The sequence below is a fragment of the Nicotiana tabacum genome, chromosome 11 (assembly GCF_000715075.1).
Source record: "Nicotiana tabacum cultivar K326 chromosome 11, ASM71507v2, whole genome shotgun sequence".
Lineage (NCBI taxonomy): Eukaryota > Viridiplantae > Streptophyta > Magnoliopsida > Solanales > Solanaceae > Nicotiana > Nicotiana tabacum.
In genome coordinates, this window is record NC_134090.1 from 104874271 (window position 1) to 104901832 (window position 27562).

The window sequence follows — 27562 nt, forward strand, 5'->3', positions numbered from 1 at the left end:
ATGTTTTTGCATGGTCATATGACGACATGCCAGGCTTGAGCACTGATTTAGTGGTTCACAAATTGCCCACCGATACAATGGTGCCTCCTGTCAAGCAAAGGTTGAGAAAATTCAAGCCTGATATGAGTGTGAGAATTAAAGAAAAAATCACCAAACAGTTGGAAGCAAAGGTCATTCGAGTCACTCGATATCCTGTTTGGTTAGCTAATATCGTTCCTGTACCAAAGAAAGATGGAAAAATTAGAGTATGCGTTGACTACCGCAATCTCAACAAAGCAAGTCCGAAGGATAATTTCCCATTACCCAATATCCATATTTTGATCGATAATTGTGCCAAGCATGAGATAGGATCTTTCGTGGACTGTTATGCCGAGTATCATCAAAATCTAATGGATGAAGAAGATGCAGAAAAGACGGCATTCATCACACCATGGGGAACTTATTGCTACCGGGTAATGCCATTCGGTTTGAAGAACGTCGGGGCAACTTACATGAGAGCAATGACCACGGTGTTTCATGATATGATACACAAGGAGATTGAGGTATACGTGGACGATGTGATCATAAAATCAAAGCATCAGGCCGACCACGTTGGGGATTTGAGGAAATTCTTCTTAAGACTTCGCAGGTACAACCTCAAGCTTAACCCTGCCAAATGCGCATTTAGAGTTCCATCTGGAAAGTTGCTGGGATTCATAGTCAGTCGGCGAGGCATCGAGCTAGACCCATCAAAAATCAAAGCCATCCAAGAATTGCCACCTCCAAGGAACAAAACTGAAGTAATGAGTTTGTTAGGGAGGTTGAATTACATCAGCAGGTTTATTGCTCAGCTCACGACAACCTGTGAGCCTATTTTCAAATTGTTAAAAAAGGATGTTGCGGTCAAATGGACTGAAGAGTGTCAAGAAGCATTTGATAAGATAAAAGGATACTTGTCAAACCCACCCGTGCTGGTCCCGCCAGAGCCAGGAAGACCTCTGATTCTTTACTTGACGGTCTTGGAAAATTCATTTGGTTGTGTATTGGGGCAACATGACCTCACCGGCAGAAAAGAACAGGCCATCTACTACCTTAGCAAGAAATTCACAGCTTATGAGGTTAAGTATACTCATCTGGAAAAGACATGTTGCGCCCTAACGTGGGTAGCTCAGAAGTTGAAACACTATTTGTTGTCCTACACTACTTACCTCATTTCGCGTCTGGATCCGTTGAAATATATTTTTCAAAAGCCTATGCCAACGGGAAGACTTACAAAGTGGCAGATATTGCTCATAGAATTTGACATCATCTATGTGACTGGAACTGCAATGAAAGCCCAAGCACTGGCCGATCATTTAGCTGAAAACCCAGTCGACGAGGAGTACGAGCCGTTGAAAACCTATTTTCCCGATGAAGAAATAATGCATATCGATGAGATGGAACAAATTGAAAAGCCTGGCTGGAAACTTTTCTTTGATGGGGCCGCTAACATGAAAGGAGTCGGGATAGGAGCTGTAATTATTTCTGAGACGGGGCATCACTACCCGGTTACGGCTCAACTTCGATTTTATTGCACCAATAATATGGCTGAATATGAAGCTTGTATTTTGGGGTTAAGGCTAGCCGCAGACATGGGTATCCAGGAAATCTTAGTCATGGGAGATTCGGATCTTCTGGTACATCAAATTCAAGGAGAATGGGAAACCCGAGACTTGAAGCTCATACCATACCGACAATTTCTACATGATCTTTGTCAGCGGTTTCAATCAGTGGAGTTCCGACATATTCCAAGGATCCATAATGAGGTTGACGATGCATTGGCTACCCTGGCATCAATGTTGCACCATCCGGACAAAGCTTATATGGATCCACTGCATATTCAAGTCCACGATCAGCACGCTTACTGCAACATGGTTGAAGAGGAATTTGACGGTGAACCATGGTTCCACGATATCAAGGAGTATATCAGAATGGGGATATATCCAGCACAAGCCACAGGGGATCAAAACAGAACCATTAGGCGATTGGCAAATGGATTCTTCTTAAGCGGAGGAGTTTTGTATAAAAGAACACCAGACCTTGGATTATTAAGATGCATAGATGCTAAACAAGCCACGGTTGTCATGTCTGAAGTACATTCGGGAGTTTGCGGACCCCACATGAGCGGATATGTGTTGGCAAAGAAAATTCTCCGAGCTGGTTACTATTGGCTTACCATGGAGCGGGATTGTATCAGTTTTGTGCGCAAGTTTCATCAATGCCAGATACACGGGGATTTAATTCATTCTCCACCATCCGAGTTGCACACAATGTCGGCACCATGGCCCTTCGTCGCTTGGGGCATGGATGTGATTGGACCAATTGAGCCGGCAGCATCCAATGGGCACAGGTTCATTCTGGTAGCCATTGATTATTTTACCAAATGGGTCGAGGCCAAAACATTCAAATCAGTGACCAAGAAAGCTGTGGATTTCGTTCACTCGAATATCATATGTCGATTCGAAATCCCAAAGGTGATCATCACAGACAACGGTGCTAATCTTAACAGTAACTTAATGAAGGAAGTATGTCAACAGTTTAAGATTACGCATCGCAACTCTACTCCATATCGGCCCAAGGCGAATGGAGCAGTCGAGGCAGCCAACAAAAACATAAAGAAGATACTTCGGAAAATGGTAGAAGGTTCAAGACAATGGCACGAAAAGCTACCATTTGCATTATTGGGATATCGCACTACTGTTCGCACTTTAGTAGGAGCAACTCCTTATTTGTTGGTATATGGCACTGAGGCAGTAATTCCTGCAGAAGTTGAAATTCCTTCCTTTCGGATCATCACTGAAGCTAAGATTGATGATGATGAATGGGTCAAAACCCGTCTGGAACAGTTAAACTTGATTGATGAAAAATGATTGGCAGCAGTATGTTACGGCCAATTATATCAAAGAAGAATAGAAAGAGTATACAACAAAAAGGTGCGTCCCCGAAAGTTTGAAGTGGGTCAACATGTGCTGAAACGTATTCTTCTACATCAGGTTGAAGCAAAGGGCAAATTTTCCCCGAATTGGCAAGGACCATTCATTGTGACCAGAGTATTGTCCAATGGTGCATTATGTTTAACAGATATTGAAGGAAAATGCATAGACATGGCTATCAATTCTGATGCGGTAAAGAGATATTATGCATGATTTTTCCTTGGTATAGTTATTAAATATTTGTATTCGGCATTATTTCAAAGATTGGAATGACAAAGGCAATTTATTCTGCTATCCAAACACGGTACCCTTTATTTTTCCCTTTGAGCCACATTCGTTTCTTTCTTACCCTCTCTTGGAATCAATGAAAATCAAATAATAATAAAAAATAAAAAAAAAAGGTAGAAAATCACTATTACGTAGTGAACTACGTTTGACCTGATTCTTCAAAGAAGGATACGTAGGCGCCTCACGGTTCGGTCATAGAGTGCATAATATGCATAATATGCATAATGTGCACAAAAGGAAACATTAAGAGACCCCAATCAAGAAACGGGGGCAAGAATTATGTTGGCAAATAAGAAAAAAAAAAGATTCCAAGAGTTGTAATTTTAAACCCATATCAAAATTGTTTAATTCTTGATGCCTTTCCATTCAAACCACATACCAAAAGACCTTTCGACCAATCCTAGAAAAGTGCCGAGTCAAGCAAATGGAGATGGTTCATAACACTCTAGTCCAAACAAGAAAAGCAATGAAAATGAGAGAGTCTTATAGGTGAAAACCCATACGGGCACCATGAGACGACAAAAGCTGAGAGAAAGAAAAATGAGAGAGTCTTATTGGTGAAAACCTTCGCAGGCACTATAAGGCGAAAAGGAAGTAAGAAATGAACAAATGAGAAAGGTTTGTTGGTGAAAAACTCTTTAAGATATTGCAAGTCGAACAAGGTCTGTAAATTGGCAAAAGTAAAAGTGGGTTGTGAAAATTTTGAGAAAAGCAAAATGAAAACAATTGGAAAGAAGAGATTGACTAAAAAGACTGGGTTGATTAATCTGAAATGCATACCCTGATCATTGGTGTCAGTAACTCCAATCAGATAAGTTCTTTATTCCTTCTCCAACAGTCATCCAAATTTGGATTTTACTTTTCGTTCTATAATTGACGAAATCATCGTGTTTCGTCACTAATAATCTTGCTCTTCTAAATCTTTTGAGGTATGTTTGGTTCCAAACAAATAAAAAGGAATGTCAAGGTATACTATCAAGATTCAAGATTGCATGATGCAAAATACGGCCATGAAAGGCGGGAGGTAACAGGATGAAAATAAGATGTGGGTATAAGAGAAGTTGAATCAGAAAAGTGGTTTAGTAATGTCAGGAAAGACATATGATTACAATTGAAAGGGTTCGAAGTGAAAACAACAGTTGGGGATCCTACGGTAAACGATCAATTGCAAGGACAAAACAGTTTTTTCAACTACTCCAAGGAAGTAAAACAGGACAGCAAGAATGCTACAATTAACCCCCATGCCTCAAACTAACAAAATTTTCTTTGATTTGAAACAGGGGCAAAAACAACATTTGTGCCAGGAAACACCCAGTGAAGGAAATAGAAGAAATCAGGCGTCCACCTGGAGAACAAGGATGAAGAAAGGAAGAAGAAATCAGGCGTCCACCTGAAGAATGAGGATGAAGAATTGAAATAGAAATCAGGCGTCCACCTGGAGAACAAGGATGAAGAATTGAAAAGAAATCAGGCGTCCACCTGGAGAATGAGGATGAAGAATTGAAGAAGAAATCAGGCGTCCACCTGGAGAATGAGGATGAAAAATTGAAGAAGAAATCAGGCGTCCACCTGGAGAACAAGGATGAAGAAAGGAAGAAGAAATCAGGTGTCCACCTGGAGAATGAGGATGAAGAATTGAAGAAGAAATCAGGCATCCACCTGGAGAATGAGGATGAAGAATTGAAGAAGAAATCAGGCGTCCACCTGGAGAACAAGGATGAAGAAATGAAGAAGAAATCAGGCGTCCACCTGGAGAACAAGGAGAAGAAAGGAAGAAGAAATCAGGCGTCCACCTGGAGAATGAGGATGAAGAATTGAAGAAGAAATCAGACGTCCACCTGGAGAACAAGGATGAAGAAAGGAAGAAGAAATCAGGCGTCCACCTGGAGAATGAGGATGAAGAATTAACGAAGAAATCAGGCGTCCACCTGGAGAATGAGGATGAAGAATTGAAGAAGAAATCAGGCGTCCACCTGGAGAACAAGGATGAAGAATTGAAGAAGAAATCAGGCGTCCACCTGGAGAACAAGGATGAAGAAAGGAAGAAGAAATCAGGCGTCCACCTGGAGAACAAGGATGAAGAAAGGAAGAAGAAATCAGGCGTCCACCTGGAGAACAAGGATGATGAAAGGAAGAAGAAATCAGGCGTCCACCTGGAGAACAAGGATGAAGAATTGAAGAAGAAATCAGGCGTCCACCTAGAGAACAAGGATGAAGAAAGGAAGAAGAAATTAGGCGTCCACCTGGAGAACAAGGATGAAGAAAGGAAGAAGAAATCAGGCGTCTACCTGGAGAACAAGGATGAAGAAAGGAAGAAGAAATTAGGCGTCCACCTGGAGAACAAGGATGAAGAATTGAAGAAGAAATCAGGCGTCCACCTGGAGAACAAGGATGAAGAAAGGAAGAAGAAATCAGGCATCCACCTGGAGAACAAGGATGAAGAATTGAAGAAGAAATCAGGCGTCCACCTGGATAACAAGGATGAAGAAAGGAAATAGCAATCAGGCGTCCACCTGGAGAACAAGGATGAAGAAAGGAAATAGCAATCAGGCGTCCACCTGGAGAACAAGGATGAGGAAAGGAAAAAGCAATCAGGCGTCCACCTGGAGAACAAGGATGAAGAAAGGAAATGGAAATCAGGCGTCCACCTGGAAAACAAGGATGAAGAAGGGAAATAGCAATCAGGCGTCCACCTGGAGAACAAGGATGAACAATGGAAGAAATAGCAATCAGGCGTCCACCTGGAGAACAAGGATGAAGAAAGGAAATAGCAATCAGGCGCCCACCTGAAGAACAGAATGGCAATGTATTTTGACATTACGGGTTGAAGTCAAAAGCCCGCCCATATGAGAAAGAAGCACACGTGAAGTCAATAAAGCAGAGGAGCCCAACCAAATCCCAGCAAGAAACAACAAGAGTCCCAAATAAATAAAGGAAACACGAGACACAATGAAAGGAAATGCGGAACAAGTCAGAAGTAAAAGATGCCCGAGAGTCACCGAGACATCAAGACAACAAGAAACGCAAGGGCATGATCTAGATAAGATCTTGTAATTCATATACCATAGTCTAGTTTAGCTTTTTGTTTTACCTTTAAAGCAGGGGGTAATAAGGAAGTCAGTAAGCAGCAAAAGCAGCACGAAACAGCAGCGACATCACAGTCCCATGGTAGTCCCAGCTACCCAAAACTTCCCGAACTACATTGACATGATTCCTTTATAGCCAAGGATATGTAGGAAACCTTTGAAGCAGAGGTTCGGTCAAATCTTTCAAAAAATGCTTCCCACAGAGTATTCGAACAAGCAAAAATCGCTCGTATCCGCTCACTTTATCTTTGCACGAAAACTCTTCGAGTTTTCGCACAAAGAGGGGCAGCTGTGAGCACGTGATTTTTGCCTCACGAAAAATACTCTAAAATAAATCAAAAATAAAACAAAATTCTCTTAGTATGCAATTTTTAGAATTTATGTGACGTTTATTAATTGTTTGTGTTTTGTCCGTAAATGTTTGCTTTGTTATAATTAAACGAAAATAAAATAAAAATACATGTTGCATGCATATTTAGGATTTAGTTATGCATTTAAGAATTGATTAAATTCAAAGAGAAAATCACAAAAATATGCATTTATCTTATTTTTCATTTAATTATGTCATTGTGTGATTAATGTTTTGTTTATGTGTTAATAGTTGTTAAAAAAGTAATTAATATTTTGTAAGGGTAATTTTGTTTTTATAATTTTAATTAGGAATTTAATAATTAAGGAATAAAATTGGAAATTGAAAAGAATTGATTAAATGGGCAAAACGGATCTGGGCCAAAATTTTAAACAAAATCAGGCCCAAACAAGAAATAACCCCACAGCCCAATCCAAACACCCCATGTCCGGTCCAATTCAACTACACCAAACGACGTCGTTTGGTTATCATTCATCAAGGGCCGTTGGATTAAATCAATCCAAAGGCTGATATTCCACACCCCTTACCCGTAACCCCTACCCGATCCATTGCCCGGGCCGACCCATTCCCCAACTAAACCAAAACGATGCCGTTCCTGTAAGCGGATAGATCCTGGCCATCTATTCTGCTTAATCCAACGGCTTATATCAATTCACCCCTCCCCTATATAAACCTAAAATCCTTACCCCGGCCCCTAACTAAACACCCCCTCCTCTCCTGTTCATCATCATCTCCGAAAACACACCCCTAACCCTAGCCGCCCTAACTCTCCATCGCCTGAAACCCGGCGGCAACAACGTCGCCGGTCACCACCTTAACACCCTCGACTCCTCACAACCCCCTCTTTACGGATCTGGTATTAGTTTCCTTCGAATCAGATCACATAGTCTCGAATCTTCGATTGAAGGTTGGTCTGAAAAACCAACTTTCTCTGATGGCCTCCAAATTAACACCACAGTCTCCCCTGTCCATCCTCATCACGGATCTGTTGGTGGCATGGTTCGAATCCTCCTGGAACTTCTCGAATCTTCATTTGAAGATTCGAGTGAAACCTGACCCTATCCCAACCTACCTCAAACTCACACCAGTTATCCACCTGACCCCCCCTCGTGCCTAGAACACCATTGTTTTGATTTGAATATACCTAGAAATGTTCGGATTTGAGATCGAAGAATCTGAAACCCTAAAAATTTCCAGTCATGGAATTTACCCAAATTAAGTGAGGGATTGAGGTCCAAGAGACTTTAATCGAAGTATTCTCAATTGAGAATACTTCGAATAAAGTCTGCTTAGCCTCAAAAAAGGTTCGAATTCAAAGTTAAGCTTGTGTCAGTATAGATTTGAAGATTCAAGGTATTTTCCTATTTTTTTTCTTTTTGTATTCTATGTGTATATTGTTGTTTGTTTCATTAGTCTGTGTAATTTTTCCATTTTTTATTGTTGATTCTGCCTCATACCCGATTAATTGATCAGAATTATATCATTGTCTCTGTTTGTTGTTTACAATGTGTATAATCGACTCGATTAAGTTCGTCGATTAGTTGTTTTGTAAATTCTGGTTTCCGTTAATGCTGATGGTAATAGCCTGTTTATCTGTTTTGGATTGATTATTATCATTTTGTTGAAGTCAGTTAATTAGTTCTTGCCAATTAGTTGTTTCTTGTTTAATAAGTCAGAAAGTTTATCAATTATTTGTGTGTTGATTGCTGGGCAGTAAGTCTCAGGGCATTGTCAATATACTGACAATGCCCCTGCATTCATGCTGATCTCAATTTCAATTCAAATTTTGTTCTGTTAAGTTCTGTATATTGTTAATATGTTTGTATGCAAGTTCAGTTGTTCAATCTGAATTTAGCTTTTGTCCATTAGCTATTAGACATTGGGTTTGTCGGATCAATTAGCTAGCAGTGAAAGGACAGAATGTTTGTTTGATTTAGGAATTGGTTATTAGTTGCTAAACAGTTAATTCAGATAAATTTGTTAAGGATTAGGCAGTTTAGGTCTGGGGCAGTAATAACAGTAGGATTTCAGGGGTACTTTGGGGAATGAAACAGTAAAAAAATAGTGTGTTAGTGTTAATGTGTTATAGTGGAATGTTAGTGGCTATTAATTAATCCTAATGGGGAACAAAGGGGAATGGAGAGTGCTGAATTTAAGGGAAAAAGTACCTTTAGTGGCTGATTCATTAGAAAATCAGCCTTAGTGCTATTTGGGTGGAGATTTCCTGATTTTTAAAAGAGAAAAGGGTCCAGGCAGCATTAGAGGGCAGAGTTATATAAGAGAGGAGTTGGGACTGATTTAAAGAGAAAAGAAGAGAACCAGATAGAGAGAGGAGAGATAGAGAGAAAGCAACCATATATAGAGAGGAATCTGAGAAAGAGAGAAAAGGAAAGGAAGGAAAGAAAAATCTGAAATAAGAAGAAGATAGAAAGAAAGAAAAACAGAAACAGTAAAACAAAATTCTACATCGGAAACTAGTATTGAAGTTGACTCTTTGTTCTGAAATTGAGAGCTTTTCGGTCTGCCTTGTCCTAAGTCTTAAAAATCAGAAATACTTTTTCCCTTGAATCTATCCAGATTTGTTTGATCTTATTGTTGGTCAAGCATCTGAATTTTCTAAAAAAAAAAAAAGTCTTGCTACTGCGTGTCTGGGTTTCACGGGTCCTGTATATTCTGCTGGTTTTGTTGCTGCTGTTACTGCTGAAATTTGCCTCTTTTACCCTCATTTTCAGGTATATATTTTAGACTCATGTTGTGGAAAGCTTCAACATTGTCAGAAATGAATGAAGTTTGGAATTAATATTATGTCTTCTACTCGTTTAAGACTGTTAATTTAAATTGCAGTTTTGATTCAGTTGGTTAATATAGTAGTATGCTTGACATGATGACTATTAGTTAATTATTCCCTTTTTGAAATTCGTATAAGTGTTGGAATAATGTTATCTTTTTTAGAATTTCATTAAGTATAATTATGATTGGATTGTCAAGATAGGTAACATGGCATAAAGATTGGCCATTAATTAAGTCTTGTGACATTGTTAGTTAAGTAAAGAATAGTATGGAAATGTCAAAAAACCATATTACTAGCTTATTCTGTCAAATATCCGATTTAGTTGTGGATTGAATGATGTTAGTTGTAATTTGTTCATATATGGCGTAATAATGGTTATGTTTATAATCAATAATTGAAAGATGCATTGATACAATCCGTTAGGTTCACAATGATGGAATATGGCGAATGGTGTAGATGTATATTTATGTTATATGTGATATCATCTTATTAAGTCAACAAGTAGAGTAGTTCTCTTTCCTAACAATAAATGGCCTAGTTATTTGAAGGCGATCAACCCATTTCTTTAAAAAATAATGTAAGAAGATAACGTCAACAATTTTTACAACGTGTAAAGTTAGTGTTTGCCAATAGTTCGCATAGGTTGAGAATAAAAATTGATTTGATTATGTATATCCCGAACTCAATCATAAGCAGAATTAATCGAAATAATTATACTTATCGGATTAAGAACAAGTGACGTAGAAGGAGATTAGATTTATAAATTATAACAATTTTAAGAATGTAAAAAAAATAGCATTCGCTACAAATAGAATAATGAAAATTCTTCGGAAACTATTAATTTGTTTATCAAATCAATTCTTTTCCCAGTCTTATATGTGATTCGATTTTTGGGTATATTAATGTTGTATTCAGGATAAAAAATGGTAGTATTAAGCATACGTTGTTTATTTTTGTTTTACTCTTTAAATTCGAATGGTGTTGAGGAATATAATTCACACACGAAAAAATATAATTTGTGGTCAACATTTAATAAATTGTGATTTCTTTTCAAGGAATTTAGAGGCATCTCAAATAAGGATTTCTCATGACTTTCACATAAAAATGCATGAACGTAATAAACAATTTGTGGAAAATTTATACTACCATCAAGAATATTTTGTATGATTAGGGATATGTTCGCGTGACCTGATTATATTTCTAAAAAAAATTCGAATTATGCGTTCGCGCAACTTCGAGAGAACATTTAATAAAAAAGGGGTTCTTCGGAGAATATCAAATTAATTTCATATAACCCGAGATGTGCAGTTCACTATTTAATCATACAAGAGCGACGAACGATTTTTAATTTTATTTCTTGCACAATTTCGAATATAAGTCTATTTTTTATAATAAAAATAAACAAAAAATAATATTATCAATCTTTTTGTGTACATGTATGCGTGGCACGATTCTCTACAATTATAAAAGGCATATAATACGAATATATGTACGCGTGATTCGTTTCAAGAAAATTCTACAAGTGCAAACCATCTAAACAAAAGCGGTAATAAATTCGTGTAATAAAAAAATGTATTTAGTAAATCAAGATAATTAAGCCAAATATAAAAATGGTTAAGCAACCGTGCTAGAATCACGGAATTCGGGAATGCTTAACACCTTCTCCCGAATTAACAGAATTCCTTACTCGGATTTCTGGTTCGCAGAATAACAAACAGAGTCATATTCTCCTTGATTCAGGGATTAAAACCGGTGACTTGGGACGCCATAAAATTCCCAGGTGGCGACTCTGAAATAAACAAACAAATCCTGTTTCGACTGTCCTTTAATTGGAGAAAACTCCCTCGCACCCTCGCCGGGGGCGGAAAGAGGAGGTGTGACATCGGGAGCTATCAAGAAATTATTTTCCCCCTCGCCTTCAACTCGGGGACTTCCAGCTGCTCCCAGAGTTGGGGCTACCGGGTCGGACTTAGTTTCTTCCATCTTGATCTTCTTGGATTTTGAAGGTTCATTCGACGGTTCCCTTTGCCTTTTCTTCCCTTCATCGGGTCCCAAAGTACTCTCTTCACCAAGCAATGTTCCCTTCATCAAGGGGATCTCCCCTAGACCTACACAAATGAAAGAGGTAAGCACATGGAGTGAGAGCGCTATCAGTAGCGATTCAGGTTGAAGGGTACGACTGCAATAGGGGCGAAAGCTCACCATGGTCCTTAGCTTCCCATCAAGCTCGAGACAAGTCACGCCACACTCGCTCGGAGTACAGGCAAATTAAGTCCAGCCTACCAACCCAACCTAAGAGGTCCGTGACCGCGCCGGGATAAATTTCCATGGCTGCATCAGCGGAGAAAATTAAGCACATGGAAAGATGTACCTAAAAAGAAACAAGGAAATGCTACATAGTGTATCTACTTACATTCTATATTCCACATTTTGGGGAACGACATCCTTTCCACTAGGATCAGGTCTGAAGTCCTTACTCGGACAAAGCGGCTTATCCACCCTCTGTTCCCAACTTTTTTGATACAAGCAAAGAGGTCCCTTGGAGCTCGGCAGTGGAGCTTAATCAGACCCCCACGGAAGAGGCAGGGGCTGTACATCCTGATCAGGTGATCGAGGGTGAAGGGCATCTCCTCAGTCATGTTCACATAGTACATGATCATGTAGATAATGTGCCAGAATGAAGGGTGAATTTGGACGAGGGTCACTTGATACCATTGGCAGAAGTCGAGAATCACGAGGTCTATCAGAGGTAAGGATGGCCCTACCAGCCCAAGGGTAAATGGGTAAGTATACACATTGAGGAAATTAGCTTTGTACGTCGTTATATCCTCCTCCCGAGTAGGGATCTCCACAAGCACCGTGTCCTCCCAACGGCAATCATTCCTTACCCTTTCGATGTCTGATACCGAGATAACATACTGAGACACAGGCTCACAGTGCCCAGGCTTCGAAGAAGGTCTCTCGACCTTGAAATCGGAAGTCGTTGCAAAAAATTCTGGAACGCATTCCTCAGCATGAGGAGGCATTAACGCTTTGCCTTTAGATGGAAGCGAAGAGGAGGAGGTCACGCTCTCCTGAGAAGTAAAGGCGAATGTTTTCGCCATTCCTAAAAGATTCTAGAAGAGAAAGGGAAGTTGCGTTTCGTAGAAAGAACAAAAGTAAAGGTAGAAGGAACCATTTTGGGGCTTGGTGGTGCAGTGAGTTGTAAAGAACGAGAAGAGAAATATTTATAGAGGCCCCACATGCATGCTGAAGGAGGCCAAGGGACAACCAAACGTCGTAATCAATGCGAAGGCTTTCAGGGGCTGTGTGTACGTCATCTTTTTGGCACCTTATGACTGTCGTCACTACGGAAGTACCAGAGGGGCAGGAATTCAAGGTCGTTTCTTATCACTTTCACTCTAAGAAACGCAGGGACTATCTGTATACGGTAAAATCAAAGGGTCCGACTTTCCATCATTATGATGCCTCGTAAGCACATTTCACAAGGTTCGAGACTAGGGTCGAGGTTCATCCTCGAGGGCTGTCGATGCTCGACCTCGGGGCGATGCAGACTAATGACTATGATGGAAAAGTGGGGAGTTCCAAAGGTGCACAACTAGGGCCGACAAAGTCTAGTGAGCTAAGTTCAGACCCGAATCATGGCATCAACTAGATATCCCATCCCCATATCTTTGTAATAAATGCACTTGTACTATGTTGGGATTCCCCCTCATATATAAGGGGGACCCTTGTCACTTTGTAAATATCTGTTGCTCCATACTAAATGCACAAGAACATTCTATCTACTCTCTAACACATTCTCTTGATCTCGCTATCTCATTTATTAATCATATTTATTGTGTTCTTTTTATTGTTCTTCATTTATTGCTTATTATTGGCCATAAAGAGCCGTCATTGATTTATTTGTAACTGTTAGTCTCCATCGATCACCTTCGATAGTTCACAGTCGAGCTTCAGACTCGACCCAGAGACCCTCGAATAGGCAAGCTCGAGGTCCCGATTATGGATCATTCAGTTTGGTTACCACCTTACTCTCAAGCTCTTATCTCGGTTCTAAGTCTTTCACATAGCATCAACTGCCTAAAAACTAGCATAAAAATAGATCACGTATTTTTAGAACCACTAAATTAAATTTAATTGTTATTACCATTTTCATGGTAAACAGTAGGCATTTCTGTTCTGGTGTTTCCGCACCTGCGTGGTTGGGTCCACAGGTGCGATTCCGTTGATGAAAATAGTGGGTCATGGGTGCGGAGGAAGGCTGGGTCAGGAAGAGTCCGTAGATGCGGAGGTTGATCATAGAAGCGAACACGCAGATGCACAACTTGTACCGCAGAAGCGGCTCCACACAAGCAGAATTTGTCCACATAAGCAAGCATATGGAACTTAAGTGGAATTTAGCTTTTGCGAGGAATGTGTCGCAGATGCAGTGTCGCAGATGCAGTGTCGCATAAAGAGATTTTTTCCGCAAAAGCAGAATCGCTGGGCATGTCATATATTTTCGAGGGTTTGACTTATCTTATCATATATTGAGATTGGGAGCTCGGACGTGGGCGATTTTTGAGGAGATTTTCGCCGCGTAGATTGGGGTAAGTGTTATTGACTTAGATTTAATTTTATTTCATGATTCCATCCTTTATTTTGTCCTTTGGTTGATGAAACCTAAGGGAGAAATTGGGGTTATGTAAGGATTATTGGAAAATAAAATAATGAGATTTGAACCCTGATTTGGAGTCGATTTTGGATGAAACTTGTGTATTTTGACTCATATTGGAATGGATATTAGAGATTTGTAAATTTGATCGGGTTTTGGAAGGCAAGGCGAGGTTGACTTTATGTAATTGATTAAAGATTCAATCTTTATTATTTGGGTTCGGTTTCTATGGCCTTGTTTGATGTTGTTGAATTGTATTTGATTAGATTCGGCTCGTTCAACGGTTAATTTGAGAAGAAAGTTTATTTTGGGAGATTAAAGGCTACCGGGTGGAGGTAAGTCTCTTAGCTAATCTTGTTAAGAAGGAATCCCCTAGGATTTGACTTATTTGTTATGTGTTTAAGGTATTATAGGTAATATGGTGGTGAGCACATATGCAATTACCAAGTTTATATCATTACCCGAGGTAGAAATTAAAATATTTCATGCTTTGTTTGATTAAGTACTCATTTGATTCATGATTTGTTTAAACTATGTGACTATGTTTCTCTTTTATTCATGTTAGAAATGATGCCTAGGCTTATGATTCATTATGAAGGCTTGAAAACTTATTCTTGATATTTTGAAATGCATAATTTTCTTTAGTCACATAGAGATTTCATGAGAACTTATCTGTACGATATTTATTAAGTCCTTGTGCACCTCCCATCTCTAATTCTTGAGCATATGTGTACAATTTTAATAATGGATACGTGATTTGGACTAAGGATTTTGGCACTAAGGGTAAGCGTGCGGGTCAGATACAGTTAAGGAACATTGGACATGATGATTGGATAATTTATGAGGGATGTTATTATACCCCTCTTGCATTTGAATTGAGATCCGTCCCTACGGAGTTAGGTGATAACCCATATTACTTTAGGTTATCGGAGAAAGAAATAACTGTGAGCACCTAATTTTTGCCCTACATGAAAATATCTCCTAAAAATAGACCAAAAATAATTTTAATTGATTTTTAGGAGTTTTTCTTTATTTAGTTGCATTTCATGCAGTTTTTATATTTTAAAAAATCATAGAAAAATTATAAAAAAATTATCACATTTTTATTTCATGTCATCTTAGGTTTAATTTGCATTTAGGAATTAATTACATTGCTAAGTGCATCATTTAAATAAATAAAAATCAAAAATTGCATTCTTATGTTAATTAATTAATTAGTTACATTAATTCATCATTAGGCAAAATAAATGAATAGGCTAGCTATATAAAAAATTAGATTAAACTAAATTAGAGTCTAAAATGGCTAACATTGCAAAAATCAAGGAAGAGAAAGAAAGGGTTTTGATTTGGTCTTGTTTTTAATCAACGAGTCCAAACCAAACTCCACCCCCAGCCCGCGACCCGAACCAGCCCAAGACCCCGTCTCATTAAAACCTACGGATCTAGACCTAACAAAAATCATAGAACTTTTCTTAGAGGAGCACCGTTTACTCCAAGAAAAAGATCAGAACCTTCCCTCCCATTTTCTTCTTGGTTCTCGCCTTCACACACAGAAATCAGACCTTCCCTTCCCTTCCTAAGGAAAACCAACACAAATTGGGAAAAGAAAAAATGTTGCCTCGTCCTTTTATGGCATTGGCACTTCTGCCTAATTCTTTCTAGGCAAATCGAGAAGCTCTCACACCAAAAAATCTTATGTATAAAATCACCCATATTTCTTCCAACCTCGAAATTTTTCTTTAATTCCGAGTGCTTTAGGATTCATCATTATATGACTTCTCACTCGTATTCCGTCTTTGCTGTCAAAAGAGAAAAACAAGAAAAGGGGAAAAGACAAAGTTGTTTTGAAATTTCAGCATGCTTGGTTGATTGTATTTGGGGTTTCAAAGGATTTCGAGCCATAGGACTGTTGTTTGCTGTGATGTTTCTGTTGATCTCCATCCTTCATTTTTGCTTTCATTTGGTTGCTTTTTTGGAGTACTGCTGCCCAAGAATTTAGGTACATACCTCTATGAACTTGTAGGATTTTTATTTTAATCCATCTTCTTTATTCTTCTATGAAATTCAGATGTGTCTATGTGTGGTTCATGATGTATGTTTTGTGAAATGCTCTCTAAAAGGTGCAGATGATTTGAATAGTGGGTTTTAACTTTGTCAACTTAATTGTCGCTCATAAATGGTTTTCCTCACATATTATCTTTTATTCCTATATAATAATTTGTTTAAGTTTCCATTGAACAAATTTTCTTTTCTTCCTGAATGTCGGCTAAGTCATGTATGGTAGGGAAGCATTTAAGGCCGTTGGTTTTAGTTTATAATTCATTAGTTAGTATCATTGTAATTTCAAGACCCCATTTAAGTTGTTGAAAATACTTGGTTATTATAAGTATTAAAAGTAGTTACTAATTTTTTTATAATCATGTTAAATGGAATTGATATTAAGGTTGTATGAAGCAATATGTTGTTTGTGTTAGGTGGAGGAATTGTAGGTAGCGGTCCTTAAATTTCAAGAAATGTTGCACCATTCATCAGTCCTTTGTCCCTTCTGCCTTTGGCTTTCTTTGTAGGAAGGAGAGCAATTTATTTTGTCTAAATTAGAACAGTGATTTCCCCAAAAGAATGCAGCTTCTCCCCCTTTCTAATTTCACATTAAATTTTGATAGTTTGGGTCAAGGAAAGAAGCAAAGTTGTTATTTCGTATTGAGCACTTTCAGTAGACCATTTTTGTATTTGAGAGGCTACTACTTGTGATTAAAAGAGAAAATTGTATGGAAAATCCCAAACATAGAAAAAAATAATCATGAGCATCAGTAGTTCGCTTTAGTTGAATACAAACCTTTTAAAATAAATTGAGGCGTGCCATCTATAGATGAATCCTATAATCTATGGCCCTCACATAAATACAAAACTAGTGTAGAAAACACTTATGAACCTCGTAGTGTTGCTTTAGGCGCGATTAATAAACCATTGTGATTATGGTACGGTTCTCGTGACATAGTTACGATGATTAATTTCCAAATTCGGGTGTGCATTTCATGTGATCCGACCACAACAACTTTGGATAATAATAATAAATAAACATGTCGTGAATCGCGGGTGCATTTCATGTAGCGTGGTTTGCGGTATGTTCAAAAACGACAAGTGTACGACAATCATAACTTGTTCAAGAAATAATTCCATAAATCCTAAAAAGTGGTTTTAAATAATTAAAAGCGGCTAGAAAGTTAAAAATGCACAATAGGTTTTAAATACATAATAATCAGATAATTATGCCAATTATTAACAATTGAGCGACCGTGCTAAAACCACGGTACTCGGGAGTGCCTCACATCTTCTCCGGGGTTAACAGAATTCCTTACCCGATCTTCTGTGTTCGCAGACCGTAAAAATAGAGTCAATTTCCTCGATTTGGGATTTTAAAATAAACTGGTGACTTGGGACACCATTCATTATTCCAAATGGTGACTCTGAATAAATAAATAATTCCATTTCGATTTATGTCACTTTAATTGGAAAAAATCCCTTATGTCCCCCTCGGGTAAAAAGAAGGTGTGACAGCTCTGGTGACTCTGCTGAAGATCATAACCCAGAACTTTTGTTCAGGGTTCAAGAATTCGAGCTTAGAATAACTGTTATAATTGGCTTTTATTTATTATATGATTTTTATTGTATGTTTGGGCCTAATGTGCTAAATGTCGCCTTTTATCGCTTTGATATTATTTGAACTGTATATAAACTGTTACGAAACCCTTCTCTTCTCATCTTTGGGGATGTGCACGCTGGCGTGACTCCTTTTTTGTTAGTGTCACACCTTAAATTAGAAAGAGGCTCGGACAAGTTACAAAGCCGGATGACATTTTGGTTCCTGGTACGTAGCCCCCCCCGGCTCGGGTAAGCCAGGTCTAGAACAATAGACCCAGGTTTTTATACACCTAGGTTTTTAAACCTAGAATAGCATAGCTTAGCCGGATCCCTAGTAGGAACGCTTGTTTTCATCACGTGCATTTGACTTTGGGGACTCAACACAGGGGTTTGGTCCGTCTAGGACAGGTGTACCCAAATTAAAAATACCATCCTGATGCATCGTAAGTGCTACTTGCGCATCTGCTTTTTTCGGCTTGCATGTTGACCGGCTTCTAGAAAAAAAAATAAAAAAAAAAGGGTGAGAGGTAGGTATCTAGAAAATTCTGAAACTCTGCCGAAATTCTGAAAAAGAAAAGTCATTTCAAAATAAGCCAAAATTTTCAAGTGCCATATTTCCTTTGTTCTGTCAAAACTGACCGAACTACGCGGGTCTGATTCTCATCAGATGTGAGATACGTAGGTAAACCTCATCGATTCCGGCCCCAATTTTCAGAAATCCAAAAATATTTTCCTTTAGTTCCTTCTTTAGAAATCTCTCCCTAGAAAATTCAAAAAAAAAAAGAAGTTTTTTAAACTCAAAAAAATAGTTTCCTTCTTTTTGAAGTCTTTCATATGGAAAAAAAGTAAAATAAAAATATCAAAATCCAAATACGGGTTTCCTTTATTTTGAAGTATTTTTCTCAAAAAATTCCAAAAAAATGAATTAAAAAAAAATCATTTCCTTGTTTAAAAGTCTCTCTTTCAAAAAAAATTTGAAAAATTGAAGTCCCAAAAATATTTTTGTTTTTATTTAGAAGTACTTTTGTAAATTTTAAAAAAAAATAATAAAAATTCAGACATCCAAAATATTTTCTTAAAAGTCCCTCTTTCAAAAGTTAAGAGGCAACATCCAAAATCCAAAAAATATTTTCTTTCTTCTTTAGAAAAAAAGAAAACAAATGAAAATTCAAATAAAAATATTTTATTTTTACTTTTGAAATTCCCAAAGTTCAAATCAAAAGCAAATGAATTTTTAGAAGTCTTTCTTTCAAAAACAAAACAAAATCAAAATAAAAAAATCAAAAAAAAATATTTCCTTTCTTTTTTTTAAAGCATTTCTTTCAAAAATTCTAATCGAATTTTTTTTTAGTTTATTTACTCCATTTTCGATATTCTCGAACTACACAAGATCTGATTCATACGGCGCCATGATAAGTAGGCAATCCTCATCGGATTCGATCATAGCCATAAAATTAACTGAGTGAAAAATAAAGTGAAAAAAAAAAGAAAAATAAAAGAGTGACAAAAACAAAAACAAAAAAAAAGAAAAGAAAAGAGAGTGACAAAAAATAAAAGAGCGGCAAAAATGAGATGAAAAAAATCAAGAGTGATTAAAGAGAGGCAGAAATAAAAAGAAAAAGGGGTACATACTGAAAAGGTTAACTAAGGCCGGGATGAAACATGCAACCGTTCAAACACATGGTAGAAACGTTTAACTGTTTAGGTGCATTGCATCCAACGTGCGATTTTCTATCTGTTAAGCGTCTCAAAACTAACAAGGTTGTTGGGTGTGCGAACTAGCCAGGTTTTGTTGGTTGGTTTTGTTGGTAGTCTAGCCTCCCCTCTTTCACAAGATCCAAAGGCATAGATTGCTTCCGCAAGCAATCTACCAATCATCGGTCCTGAGGATAGCCCGACATCGGCTATTCTGCAGCTAGAATCAGCAGCTGCTGAAGAGAATAAGATGTTGCGTCTCCGCATATTGGAAATGTAGGATGCCTAGTATAATGGTAGGGAACCGCCAAGTGCAATTCCTGGGTTTCCTGAATTAATCCCCAGGTCTTGTGAGGTTATCAACGCCCTTGTGCCCAACCCGCTCATCCCATGCGGGCACCCTCCAATGCTGTCCAATGTTCCTGGCATGCCTTATGTGGTTCGCCCCCAGGCGCCAGTTTCCAGGGCACCTCCAATATTGTTCTCTGCAGCACCAGTCTGCACCAGAGCACAACTAACTTTACCACGGTCGTATGTTGAACCTCCAATGTTTACCTTTCAGGGTCCGCAGCTTCAATCAGAAATAACATATGTGACCCCATACTCTTTCACTCAACCTCCGCAATATGATCTCTCGGTGGAGCAAGAAAAGGTTGTTAAAAATCCCGAGCAAGAGGAAATGGCTCGGAAGATGAAGAGCTTGGAACAAAGCCTAAAAAACATGCAAGGACTGAGTGGCCAAAAGAGTGTCTCATACTCTGACCTCTCCTCTGTATGTTTCCCCATGTCCACTTGCCAGCTGGCTTCAAGATGCCAAAATTTGAAAAGTACAACGGGCACGGAGATCCGATCGCTCACCTAAAACGATATTGTAACTAGTTGAGAGGTACTGGTGGAAAAAAGGAGCTGCTAATGGCCTATTTTGGGGAAAGCCTCTCCGGAATTGCTTCTGAGTGGTATACGGATCAAGAAATTGCCCATTGGCATGTGTAGGACGATATCGCTCGAGATTTTGTCCGCCAGTTCCAATATAATATGGACATCGCTCCCGAAACTCCTTGTCCAATTTGAAAAAGAAAACCGCGGAATGCTTCCGCGAATATGCTGTCAAATGGCGTGAGCAGGCTACCAGAGTAAAGCCTCCAATGGATGAAACTGAAATGGTCACGGTCTTTCTGCAGGCACAAGAGGCTGACTACTTCCAGAACATGATGTCTGCTATGGGAAAGCCGTTTGCTGAGGCTATCAAAATTGGGGAGATGGTAGAAAATGGGCTAAAAACGGGTCGAATCTTGAGTCATGCTGCTTTTAAAGCCACATCACCAGATGTTCAAAATGGTTCAGAGGATTTAATAAATGGAAACGGGAGAGAAGAAGGAGCCATGATGGTTTTGAGCCCGAGGGGGACCCGCAGGTCATTCAGCCAATCATATATGCTTCCTGAGGTCCCTCGACATTATTATACTCTTCAAGATGCTGCTTATGCCGTGGCACCACCTCCTTATGCGGTGATGAACGCACAACCTTACACGCGGCCACAACATCATACACAAAACCGAGTTCCACCTCCCATAAATGCCCATCCTTACCAAGCTCCATATAATCTCCAACTAGATGTTCCCCAGTACAATCCTCGCCAAAGAGAGCCTTTCAGAAAGAATTAGTTCACCCCTATTGGTGAATCGTATTCAAGCTTGTTTCAAAAGCTAATCTATCTAGATCTATTGCAGTCAGTGGCCCCGAACCGGCCAAACCCTGACTCCCCAACGCACCGAGCTGACGCTAGATGTGAATACCACTCTGGAGCAATGGGACAATGTACAGAGGATTGTTGGACCCTCAAAAAGGCAGTTGAAGATTTGATTGAAGCTAAAAGAATTGTTTTTCAAGATGAAGAAGATCTTGATGTGATGAACAATCTGTTGCCTGCCCACAAAATGGGGCCAATAGTCGGAATGATTTCTGAAGATGAGAAATTTGATCCGGCACTGAAGGCCATTGCAGCCATTGCCGAGACAGAAGAAAAGCCAAAAAATGGTTGCCAAGTATGAAAGTTCCCCATCAGACGGGAGTCTTAGTAGCCAGTCTTGCTATCTTTTCTGCGTCCGGATTATCTCAGGGTGTGATTCGAATGTTTTACTTTATTGTCTTACTTTCCGATGTAAACCCTTCTATCTTAAAAAAACTGGAAAAAAAAAATCAAAAAATCGAAAATCAAAAATCAAATGAAATTAATATTTTATTGTCCAGGAATGTCTCTTTTCTTAATCTTGTCGTTTTTCTTATTCTCTTTTTAGTTCCGTTAAATGCAGATTTCAATAACATGACATGCTTGCGGACTTCATGCCCAGATCCTAAAACGCTGTCAGACTTCGAAATAATGAATCAAGAATTTGAATGCAATGAAGATAAGTTTAAGGAAATAAAACAAAGACTCGGAACATCTGAAGGAAAATTGGTTCCAGATTGGAAAGGTCCAAACATTACAACAAGAGTACTGCCAAAAGAGTGCGTTGTATTTGGGACACATAGAAGGAAATGTCCTTGAAACAACTATCAAGGCAAATGCAGCCAAAAAGTACTATGTTGGATCCTCTATATAACATTAATGTTCTCCGGTTGGGATGAAAAAGGCTTTTATTCTCGCTACCCAAACACTATCAACCCTTTGCAAACTCTTTGAGCCGGCTCCTATTCTTTGATTACCCTCTTTGGAGCTTGGAAGTTATTATTGAGAAAAATGAAATGAATGATAAAAAAATGAATAAAAAAAAAGAAGAAGAAGGAAAATACAAAAAAAAAAGGGCGAAAAGAAAACGAAATGAAAAATGAAAAAAGGGAAAAGGAAAGGAAAAATTAAAGAGAAAACAAAACAAAACAGAAGAAAAACAAAAGAAAAATCTAAAACAAAGTTCCCTGAACTACGTTCGACTTGATTCTGAAAGGATACGTAGGCAACATCTCTCTGGGGTTCAGTCATACCAAAATAAAAATCCAAATCCCCTCCCCCCCCAAAAAAAAGTGAAACTCGGGCAGATGTTATAATTGTTCGGCGATGTTTTCGCCTGAAAGGTTCCAAAGTTATAATTCAATCCAAATTCTTTTTACCCCAAATCCTGTTCAAGTCCTTCCGATCGTTCAAAATAGGAGGATACAGTTAGTTGGATCCGATACAACAAAATGAGAGAAATGAAATGAGAGAGTCTTATTGGTGAAAACCCACACAGGCACCGTGAGGCGACAGTAAGCAGAGAAACTAGAAATGAGAGAGTCTTGTTAGTGAAAACTCACAAAGAGCACTATAAGACGATAGTGAGAAGAGAAATGGGAGTGGTCAGCTAGTAAAAACCCGCAAAGGGCGCCCCTGATCGAAAAGAAGATCCTCACAGCCATCGGCATCGACAGAGTCTTGGCAAGGTCTCTCGATTTTGAGGCAAAAGTTGTGATGAATTTCTAAGAGTCAAATGGTTTACACAGATCAGACATCCAGTCCAAAAGGCATGTCAAGTTCATTGAAGTCCACATGCACTCCAGATAAGTCATTCTTTCTTCTCCTCAAAAGGGATACCTCTCGTCTAAATTCATTGTTCATTTCATTGTTTGTTTTTCTTTGAATCCCTTTCGGTCTAACTCTATTCCGAAATAAAGACAAAGAAAGGATGACAAGATTGATTTACTGGGCTTTTGTTTGATACGAGCCAATATTCAAGAAGATACCCAGCCTCGGTAGGTGCATCGAGTCGACCTCGACTGGCCATGATGGTCGATGCTTTGAAATAAAAAGAAATTTCTGAAAAGAAAGGAAATCAAAGTCAAATGCCCACAAAGGCAAAATAAAGTTGGAAAAGGTTAAGTCTCACGTGGCTAACCGTCTCGACAAAAATTTGAAAAGCCAAGGTACCCCAAATGCTCTGAAATTGAAGTTGGAAGAAAGAAACCAGAAATGAAATGCCTATAAAGGCGAAAAAAAGTTGGAAAAGGTTAAGTCCCACACGATTAGCCATTGCAGCAAGTTTGAGGAGCCAAAAGTTCCCCAATGCTCCGAATGGTTAAAAACAAAAAAGAAAAAAAAAGAAAAAAAAAAGAAAAAGAAAAACAACAAGTCAAAAGTAAAAGGCCTACGAAGGCAAAATAAAGTCGAAAAGGTTGAGTTCTACCGACCAACCGTCATGGCAAAATCTAAAAAAAAAACCCAGAGGTTCTCAGGGCCTGAAATGAAATCGGTCCCCAGGAAACGAGCCGTTGCAATTGAGATCTTCATCAAAGAAGCCGGGCCGAGATCAAGTGATTGAAACAATCAAAGCCACAAAACCAACCACTATTTCAAAATAACAATTGTTCTTTGTTTGAAAACATGAAACATGTGCAATCCAAAGCAACCTTGCAAGAAGCAGGTGCCACCAAAAGAAACTGCGCAAGGGCTAGAAACAGTTTTGAAGCAATAATCAATCCAAAAGGAAGTCTCTTCTAAATTCTTTCCTGCATTCTTACTCATTTGTTCAAAAACAAAAGATAGAATAAAATTCAAAAACATGGTAGCCTAGGGTCTCCACTCCCTAGTCACTTTTTCAACATAGGGTCTCCACTCCCTAGTTGATTTTATTTTAGACATAGGGTCTCCACTCCCTAGTCGCCTTTTCTAACATAGGGTCTCCACTCCCTAGTTGATTTTATTAAGACATAAGGTCTCCACTCCCTAGTCTGCTTTTCCATCATAGAGTCTCCACTCCTTAGTTGAATTTACTTTAGACATAGAGTCTCCACTCCCTAGTCTGCTTTTCCAACATAGGGTCTCCACTCCCTAGTTGATTTTATTTTAGGCATAGGGTCTCCACTCCCTAGTTGATTTTATTTTAGGCATAGGGTCTCCACTCCCTAATCTGCTTTTCCAATATATGGTCTCCACTCCATAGTTGCTTTTCCAACATAGGGTCTCCACTCCCTAGTTGAAGTTATTTTAGACATAGGGTCTCCACTCCCTAGTCGTTTTTCCAACATAGGGTCTCCACTCCCTAGTTGAATTTATTTTAGACATAGGGTCTCCACTCCCTAGTTATTTTTCCAACATAGGGTCTCCACTCCCTAGTTGAAGTTATTTTAGACATAGGGTTTCCAATCCCTAGTCGCTTTTCCAACACAGGGCCTCCACTTCCTAGTTGAATTTATTTTAGACATAGGGTCTCCACTCCCTAATCACTTTTCCAACATAGGGTCTCCACTCCCTAGTTGAATTTATTTTATACATAGGGTCTCCACTCCCTAGTCACTTTTCCAACGTAGGGTCTCCACTCCCTAGTCTTTTTTCCAACATAGGGTCTCCACTCCCTAGTCTCTTTTCCAACATAGGGTCTCCACTCCCTGGTTGATTTCATTATAGATATAGGGCTCAACTCCCTAATCTCTTTTCCCAAGGATACACAATCCTGATTTTATTGCTTTCAATAAAGAAATAGTTTAGATTTATTTACAAATAACTCTCGAAATTTTCCTAGTGATAACTGGGGCAGAAAATTTCGTTCGTTTGTTTGCTTTGGTACTTGAACAGGTTTTCACCATGAGGCACAAGGTTTGAAATGACCAAAAGAAGAAGTCTCAACCCAAATAAAAGAAAAGAAGTTGAACTCTAAGTGTAGAAGCGGAGAAAAGATGCAGATTGCCCAAGATAAGATTGAAGTCACAAGTTTCGCATTGTCCCGCCTTGATCCGAAAAGCTGAAGAAGAATGAACCAGCGGTTGCAACTAACAAGCATCAAGATTCAGATCAGAGTCTACAGGAAGAACCATTCAAGACTGAAGATCAAGCTTTAGAAGGTTTATAGATATGAATCTTGTAACTCGTGGTTGATAGGCTTAGCTAGTTTAGCTTTTCATCTTTCCTTTTGGTGTAATAAGGAGCTCAACAAGCAGAAACAGCAGTAACAGCAGTGAAATAATAGTTTCTCGGTAGTCCCAGCTACCAGAACTTCAGAACTACACCGACCTGATTTCTTTATAGCCAAGGATATGTAGACAACCTCTGAAGCAAGGTTCGGTCAAACTTTTTCAAAATGCTAATGGAGTTTCAAACAGGCAAAAATTGCTCGTAATTTCTCACTTTATCTTTGCCCGAAAACTCTTCATGTTTCCGAGCAAAGAGGGGCAGCTGTGAACACCTAATTTTTGCCCTACATGAAAATATCTCCTAAAAATAGACCAAAAATAATTTTAATTAATTTTTAGGAGTTTTTCTTTATTTAGTTGCATTTCATGCATTTTTAATATTTTAAAAAATTATAGAAAAATTATAAAAAAATTATCACATTTTGATTTCATGTCATCTTAGGTTTAATTTGCATTTAGGAATTAATTACATTGATAAGTGCATCATTTAAATAAATAAAATCAAAAATTGCATTCTTAGGTTAATTAATTAATTAGTTACATTAATTCATCATTAGGCAAAATAAATGAATAGGCTAGCTATATAAAAATTAGATTAAAGTAAATTAGAGTCTAACATGGCTAACATTGCAAAAATCAAGGAAGAGAAAGAAAGGGTTTTGATTTGGTCTTGTTTTTAAATTGGGCTAATTCCTAAATGGTCCAATTGATTTTTAATCAACGAGCCCAAACCAAACTCCACCCCCAGCCCGCGACCCGAACCAGCCCAAAACCCCCTTCTCATTAAAACCTACGGATCTAGACCTAAAAAAAATCATTAGACCTTACCTTAGAGGAGCGCCGTTTACTCCAAGAAAACGATCAGAGACCTCCCCTCCCATTTTCTTCTTGGTTCTCACCTTCACACACAGAAATCAGACCTTCCCTTCCCTTCCTAAGAAAAAACAACACAAATTGGGAAAAGAAAAAAAGTAGCCTCGTCCTTTTGTGGCATTGGCACTTCTGCCTAATTCTTTCTAGGCAAATCGAGAAACTCTCACACCAAAAAATCTTATGTATAAAATCATCCATATTTCTTCCAACCCCGAAATTTTTCTTTAATTCCGAGTACTTTAGGATTCATCATTATATGAATTCTCACTCGTATCCCGTCTTTGCTATCAAAAGAGAAAAACAAGAAAAGGGGAAAAGACAAAGCTGTTTGAAATTTCAGCATGCTTGGTTGATTGTATTTGGGGTTTCAAAGGATTTCGAGCCATAGGACTGTTGTTTGTTGTGCTGTTTCTGCTGATCTCCATCCTCAATTCTTGCTTTCATTTGGTTTCTTTTTTGGAGTACTGTTGCCCAAGAATTTAGAAACATACCTCTATGAACTTGTAGGATTTTTATGTTAATCCATCTTCTTTATTCTTCTATGAAATTCAGATGTGTCTATGTGTGGTTCATGATGTATGTTTTGTGAACTGCTCTCTAAAAGGTGCAGATGATTTGAATAGTGGGTTTTAACTTTGTCAATTTAATTATTGCTCATAAATGATTTTCCTCACATGTTATCTTTTATTCCTATGTAATAATTTGTTTAAACTTCCATTGAACAAATTTTCTTTTCTTCCTGAATGTCGGCTAAGTCATGTATGGTAGATAAGCATGTAAGGCCGTTGGTTTTAGTTTATAATTCATTAGTTAGTATCATTGTAATTTCAAGACCCCATTTAAGTTGTTGAAAATACTTGGTTATTATAAGTATTAAAAGTAGTTACTGATTTTTTTTATAATCATGTTAAATGGAATTGATATTAAGGTTGTATGAAGCAATATGTTGTTTGTGTTAGGTGGAGGAATTGTAGGTAGCGGTCCTTAAATTTCACGAAATGTGCACCATTCATCAGTCCTTTGTCCCTTCTGTCTTTGGCTTTCTTTGTAGGAAGGAGAGCAATTTGTTTTGTCTAAATTAGAATACTGATTTCCCCAAAAGAATGCAGCATCTCCCCTTTCTAATTTCGCATTAAATTTTGATAGTTTGGGTCAAGGAACGAAGCAAAGTTGTTATTTCGTATTGAGCACTTTCAGTAGACCATTTTTGTATTTGAGAGGCTACTACTAGTGATTAAAAGGGGAAATTGTATGGAAAATCCCAAACATAGAAAGAAATAATCATGAACATCCTTAGTTCGCTTTAGTTGAATACAAACCTTTTAAAAT

At 38.3% G+C, this 27562-nt stretch overlaps 1 long non-coding RNA gene across 1 annotated transcript; it reads left to right on the plus strand.

The window, feature by feature from the left end:
* The first annotated feature begins 15586 nt into the window (after positions 1-15586).
* LOC107782308 (uncharacterized) lies at positions 15587-26805 on the plus strand. Its single transcript, XR_001647196.2, has 2 exons — positions 15587-16142; positions 25026-26805. It is a non-coding gene; the product is annotated as an uncharacterized LOC107782308 (long non-coding RNA).
* Positions 26806-27562: the final 757 nt, after the last annotated feature.